This window comes from Petaurus breviceps, unplaced genomic scaffold, assembly GCF_028583685.1.
Source record: "Petaurus breviceps papuanus isolate PSGF00001 unplaced genomic scaffold, PetGlider_PUasm1.0 91041, whole genome shotgun sequence".
In the NCBI taxonomy this organism is placed as follows: domain Eukaryota; kingdom Metazoa; phylum Chordata; class Mammalia; order Diprotodontia; family Petauridae; genus Petaurus; species Petaurus breviceps.
Genome location: NW_027187400.1, coordinates 6,738,443 through 6,745,150, shown reverse-complemented (window position 1 = coordinate 6,745,150; position 6,708 = coordinate 6,738,443). Strand labels below are relative to the sequence as shown.

At 45.7% G+C, this 6,708-nt stretch overlaps 1 protein-coding gene across 2 annotated transcripts in view; it reads right to left on the bottom strand.

The window, feature by feature from the left end:
* The window catches only part of PAQR7 (progestin and adipoQ receptor family member 7), a 12,032-nt gene extending 6,099 nt beyond the window's left edge, over positions 1 to 5,933 (bottom strand). Inside the window, exons 1-2 of one of the 2 annotated variants that reach the window (XM_069078263.1) lie at positions 5,425 to 5,933; positions 258 to 368 (exon numbers count right to left, since the gene is read on the bottom strand). The gene's annotated coding sequence lies outside the window, so the exon portion shown is untranslated. Of the gene's footprint in view, positions 1 to 257; positions 369 to 5,201; positions 5,369 to 5,424 lie in introns of those variants that run through there. The other variant, XM_069078264.1, reaches the window with a different exon arrangement.
* Positions 5,934 to 6,708: the final 775 nt, after the last annotated feature.

Below are 6,708 nucleotides of genomic sequence, written 5' to 3'. Positions count from 1 at the left end.
GGGTTTCCAGGGACAGGCTCCTGTGTGATGTCACTAAAGGGTGGGGCTGAGGACAGCCCTACTACCTGCCCACCACTATTCATCTTTAGGTAAAGGAGGTTCCTATCCCCACTCTATTAGACTCTGGGAGTTCCCCTAAAAAAGTTTCAAACCTTTTCTCCTCACATCAGAAAGAGGTCAGGGGAGGCAGAAGCCATCTATAGTCATTGTCTTAATGTATGATAGAGAAACTGAGATCCAAAGAAGTAGTGACTTACCCCAAATCACCCAGCAGTCAAAAGCAAAGACAGTCCCAGGTCTCAGACCTCCAGGTTCTCTCAGTCCAAAACTCTTCACAGGATATCAGGAAAATAGAAGCGTTCTCCAATCTATTCATACAAATGGGCGTAAATTTGTAACAAAAAGAGAACTTAGATCATCCTGTCCAAACCCTTTCATTTTAACTTTTTCAATTATCAAGCATGTTTTCCTCCTTGTCTCCCAACCCCCACTGGGAAAAAGAAAATCCTTGTAATAAGTACAATCAAGCAAAACAAATTTCCATACTTTCCATATCCAAACATGTTTGTCTCATTATGCATTGTGAATCCATCCCTTCTGTTGAGGTGGATAGCTGGCTTCATCCTCGGGCCTCTGGAATCATTTGATAATTGTGTTGATAACCCCCTCATTTGACACAAATACTTGGGCCCTGTGCCTATAACCAGTGTCCTTTCTCATGTATCCTACAGTCTTCCAAATAGAATAGGCATCAAATATCAGTACCAAAACCCTAGAGCGGGTTGTGTTGGAGCTATTTTGAGGAATTCAGTTCTCCCTAAGGACTTAAGTAACTGGTAAACCTTGGAGCACCAACTGATCCCCTAGAGTCTTGTGGCCTCAAAGAATACTGAGAACTCAGATTCCTAGAGAGTCTCACCTTGGTCCAATGGAAACCCCTGGGGATATGGCAGAGGGTGGAAGTGGAACTTTGTGATGTTGCCAAGGTTTGGACTTCCTAAAGACACTGTCAAGCACATCTCTCAATTGGTAAATAATTGTACCGTTCACTGCCTAGAGCTCATTGGGTCCATTCAAAGTTCTCTGAGAGTACAATAGCCTTGAAAACTAGCAGAGACCTAGGTGTAGTAGGCTCAAGGCAGAATCCGGCAGCTCACAAACAAGGGCCCAGATGATGATTCACCCCGGAGGGGGAGGTATGGTAATCAAAAATAATGGATACTACAGATAACGCTCCCATGCTGCCATGGGTAGTATGATGTTGTGGGGAGTGGACAGATGAGAGTTTACCCTTCCAGTTGGACAGGGGCTGATGTAAAAACCATTCTGCACTGCCTAAATCCACTTTGACCAATAGACAGCAAGACAGCAGGGAATATTGTGATGGTATCACACCTTTTGGTTATGCTTTTCTTAGGAACTGAGGGTTCTATCTCTGGAAGGATGTATCATGGAACCAGTGACTTAGAGGCTAAAAGGGATCTTAGAAGTTAGCGTGTCCAGCACCCTTCATTTTAAAGATGAAGAAACTGAGACCCAAAGAAGGGAAGTGACTTCTTCCAAAATAAGACCAGTGGCAAATGGCAGAGACAGGAACTCAAGTCCTCATAGAACTCTAGCCTTTGTCACATTCCCTGGTCAACTCTTTGAGAGCAGAAACTCTTGTTTTTGTTTTTGCTTTTAATCTTTATATTCCCAGTGCTTGGCAATAAATACTATTAACAATATTAATAAATATTTGTCAATTATTAATTAATTATGTAATACTTGTCAATAGATTAATTCTACAAATATAATAAAGTAACAAAACCAGGGTTCAAAACCAGATTCTTTGAGTCTAAATCCAATATTCACACCTCTGCTTACATGGTATGGTGAGCTTGGTGAGACAAGGTGTGCCCTTGGAGAGGGCACAGGGACTTACTTGGGAATCAGGAAGACAAGGGTTAAAAACCCACCTCAAACACTTGCAAGCTCTGTGACCCTAGGGAAATCACTTAACAGCTCTGTGTCTCAATTTCCTCATCTGTAAAATGAAGGGGGCACCTAGGTGGTACAGTTGATTTAGAGTGCCAGATCTGAAGTCAGGAAGACCTGAACTCAAATCTGGCCTCAGACACTTCCTAGCTGTGTGACTCTGGGCAAGTCAATATTAACCCCAATTGCCTCAGTTTCTTCATCTGCAAAATAAGCTGGAAAAGGAAATGGCAAACCACTCCAGTATCTTTGCCAAGAAAATTCCAAATGGGATCACAAAGAGCGGGGCACAAGTGAAGTACATCATGAAGGGGGTTTGCTTTGATGGCCTCGTAAGTTCTCTGCAAGCTGTAAATCTAGACTCTTGGACACCATTCCCATTCACTTGACTAAATGGGGAAACACCTTTGACTTTATGATTTGGGGACAGTGCTAAGGTCAATGCTCAGTCCAAGTTCTGAAGTTGTTAAGTGTTAGTTTATCGGACTGTGACCCTGTCCAGGGCACCTTACAGCTCATTTCAGGCAGACACAGACAAACTGTGCCCAATCTATTGAGTTAATCATTTCTCTTCCTCTCTCCCTGAAAAACACCTTTGTTGCTTTTTTGAGGTCCTGAACATTCTGGGTACCCTTATAAAAAAGCTTATCTTACCTTTAAAGCAAAGTTGAACAACATCATTAGTATACCCTGATAATGCTGTGGCTGTCTGTGGGAAGGCTCCAATATTGGCACTTACAGGGTACATGGGGCACACAGGCATGAAGGCAGCGTGGGACAGCCAGAACTTTGACCCAGGCACCAACATGGAAAGGGAGCTCTTCCCTTCCCTTCCCAGCCCAGCCCAGGTATCCCTGGCTGTCACCCCCACAGTCTAACAGCCATCATGTCCCTCTCCCAGAAGTGGAACCTACTGTCCTGAAATGCATCTCTTAGTCTAGGGACCCCCTGCCTAATAGTGAACTCAGTCCTAGCCCTCCACAGTCCCAATCCTTTTCTACCTTTCCTTTCTGTTGTGCTCTCTGGAACCCTCCTCTATTGCTAACAAACTTCAGTTTAGACCAGGCTTCTTCCTCTTAAGAAGAAGAAGAATTCATCAATTCACACTTCTTCATCTCCTGGTGTTTGCTGAAATCTAGCTTTCTACAGAAAACACACCCTCTCTTGACACCTTCTCCAATGCTGGCTGCTCTCATACCCCCTGACATCCAGAGGCAGAAGGAAGAATTGATATGCCCCTTGTTCCCCAATGTTACTTTCAAACCTTCCCTCTACCACCCTTCACTGTTCAGATTGTACTGGACCTCCAGGTATCCCTTCTTCCTGATGGATTCCATACCTGGCTCACAAGCCTTGTTCTCCATCCCAGCCCCTGCTCTACTCTTTTCTCTGTCTGCAGTCTACCTGGACCACACACAGGGCCCCTGGAGGTAGGTACAAGAGGGTCCTAGTATAGGTCCATGAGGTCCTAGCAAGGGCACAGCGGCCCCTGATGGAGGTATGTAAGGCATCTAGTAAGGTAAGTCTTGGGGAACAGCGTGTAAATATGACTTCTGCACATGGGAATACATAAAGAGGGTGGGATCTGTGAAAAGGGGTGCTCAGGGCCCCCGCAGGGGTATACAGTGCTTAATGAGTAAGATGCATTTCTTGGGAGATAGAAAAAAGCAACTATTTATCCAGTCAATTCTCAATTATCTGCATTATGATTAGACACTCTGTGGATTGTAAATGGCAAAGAGAATTTAATTCCTGCTAGCTTTCTCCTTCCACCTAACATCTGGCTCACCTCCATGCTAAACCTTATTAAGTCTGTTATGCTTTTAAAAAAGTAAATCCCACAATGCATTCTAAAACCAAATAATTTTTTAAAAAATTTTCCTGCTGTTATGAATGCATATGAATGTGAATTACTGCTATTTCTCTAATAATTTTAGATAGCTGAAAGTTAAATATTTCCTCAATTCCTAATTACAGCATGCTCCAAGAAGTGGATTACTCATATTTTAAAGATAAAGAAGCTCAGACACAGAGAGGCTAACAGAGCTGCTCAGAATCACACAGCATATGAGGGACAAAAACAGAAGCAGATCTTTTCCTCTAGGGAGCTCATGACCAGCCTGTAAGAGCTCCCCAAAATTCAGCCTCCTATAGGGACACAAAACATACACAACAGGGCCAAAGAGGAGAAAACAGACGAAGGAAATGGAGGTCTAGAGAGAAGCCGCATCCTGGGCCAAGGTATCATGAAGTTGGCATTAGTCCCAGGGAAGAAAGGATGCTCTGTCCCCTGTCTCTTAGCCAGGACACAGTGTTCTCTAACCAAGCCACAAAGGGCCCAAGGAAACATGAAGGCTTTAGTGAAGTGAAACACGTCCTACACCAGGAACCTTGAGACTATCATTTCTTTATATCTCTACTAGTCACATTCGCTCCCCAGTCATTTCTCACATCCCTACCCCCACCCCCCACACTCCTCACCCCATCCAGAGGTTTTTTCATCTTGTTCTAAGAAAAAAGATCCCAGGGCCTTCCTGGACCCCCTAGGATGTATAGCTCAGAAATACCAGAGCTTCTTCTCCTGGGAAATTTCTCCACACCTCCCTGGTCCCCTGGGAGTAGTCAGGAAGCCCACCTAGGCCTTCTGTGGGTGGCACCTACAACAGGGTCTTTTACATAGAAGTGTATTAAATTGTCAGTTGAATTAATTGGCCGTGTGACTTCATATCTCTCTGGTCCTCCATTTTCTCAACCATAAAATAAGAAGGTTGAACAAGTTCGCCCTCTTTCCTTGCCAAACCTGTGTCCTATCCTCCTCTGTACTAAGTGTCCCTACAGCTCTGACGTAAATGTCTCTGAATTTATTAATATTAAGGGATCCATATATCTAGGCCTTTATCTCCCCATTTCCTGAAAGACTCCTTTCTGAGGGGTGGAATCCTGATTTTTAGGGTTTGGCTATTCCTAGGGGTAGCTAAGAAGTGGTGTCCAATCCTCTTTCTCACCCACCCACCCCGCCACCGCCTCGAGCTTTCCTAAAATATCAGAAAAGCTCCGGTCCCTTAAAGCCCCTGACCCCGTTTCTTTCTTGCTCATTATCCAACGGTGTGCTCTGTGAAGCTGAGGAGACCTTGGTAGAGAGGATCTCCAGGTGCACAGGCCGAGAATAAGTGTCATGGCTCTTTCTGTCCCCACCTCCTGCCTCTTAAAACTCATTCTCCTACCCTCAGTTTTCTCCAGTGACTTTTTTCCTTCGGTCTTCGTTCACGGCCTCCCCAGATGTGCGCCACGCACCTCCTTCCTTGACCCTTGAGGGCTACTGGCCCTGGGCACACTCAACTCCAGCTGCGCTCCCCTTCCATTGCTCACCACAGGCTTCCTTGTTTCCCTCCTTTTACCTCCCTTTTCTTTCCCTCCCATCCCTCTTTCCCTGGCTTCCTCACATACCTGCGGCACGCGCCCCTCCGGGCTGTGGCTAGGAGAGGTTGCAGCTGGCTCTTTCCCAGACTGACAGGCACAGCCCCAGCCCCAACCCCAGGCTTCCGTCTCCAGAGAACGCAGGAAAAAGAAGAAGCAAGGAAAAACAGTCAGCGGGGAGCTAGGAGCGACTCCGCCCCGGCCTCGGTCCGACCCCTCGACCCCCCCGCCCCCCAGGGAGCCGCCCAGACAGCGTGCCCTTGCCCCTCCTCTGTCCCTCCCTGTTGGGAGCTGCGGCCTGTCTGGGCAATCCTCACCCCAGCTAGGGAGACCTCAGTAGAGCGGATCTTCTAGCGCTCGGGGCTGAAAATAAGTGTCTCGCCTCTCCGTACCCCTCCCTCCTCCGCCTCTCCCCGGGTGCCTAGCACAGAACCTTGGGAACCCAGCAGGAGATGTGGAATGAATGAATGAAAGCACCATCGGGCAACCGGATCTCCAAACTCCGTATCCCTTCTGGGCACCGCCTGCGTTATTGTTATATAAACGGCAACTAGACAGATCCCTCCTCCTCGGCGCTTTTCCTCCCTCCGCCCTCCCTCCCTGTTCCGGTCCTGTCTCCAAAAAGGTTCTAGTTCTGTCCCCTCCAAATAGCTTTAGGAAACTGCCAATAGTGGTTATTCTGCACATAAGTAGTAGAATCTTGGAGTTGGAAGGAACTTTAGAGGGTATCATCACTCCCTCTCCTCTCCCTGGAGTTCATCTCTTCATCATACCCTAGCCTCCTCCCACCCCTATCCAAAAGTGCTCACTCAAAATTCTGCTGGCTAAACTGGAGGGGATCTAATAGAAAGGACCCTAGAACATAGAATGTCAGAGCTGAGATCTTAAAAAAAAAAAAAAAAAAGGTTCTACTGGCTATGACTAGAACGTTCAGAAAGTGGAAGGTGACTGTCCCACTGTCCTATATACCTGGTCACACCACATCAGAAGTGCTGAGAGTACAGTTCTGAATGCACATTACAGGAAATGTCCAGAGGGGGGCAATCACAGCAGTGATGAGAAAACTGGACTTGAAGGAACTGGGGAGGTTTAGCTTGGAGAAAAGAAGTCTTGAAGAGAGAAAAAGAAAATATAGATCTGAAGAAACCGTTTAATTTAAAGCTGAAAAATTGAAGGTATCTTCTGAATTGGAACACTTTAAAATGTATATTTTAAAAGATATATGAGATTATCTCTACAAAAAAACAGACTATGTACCAAGGCACAAAGAATCTTTACATAATGTAAAAAAACAATTTTTTTTTAAAGAAAAAA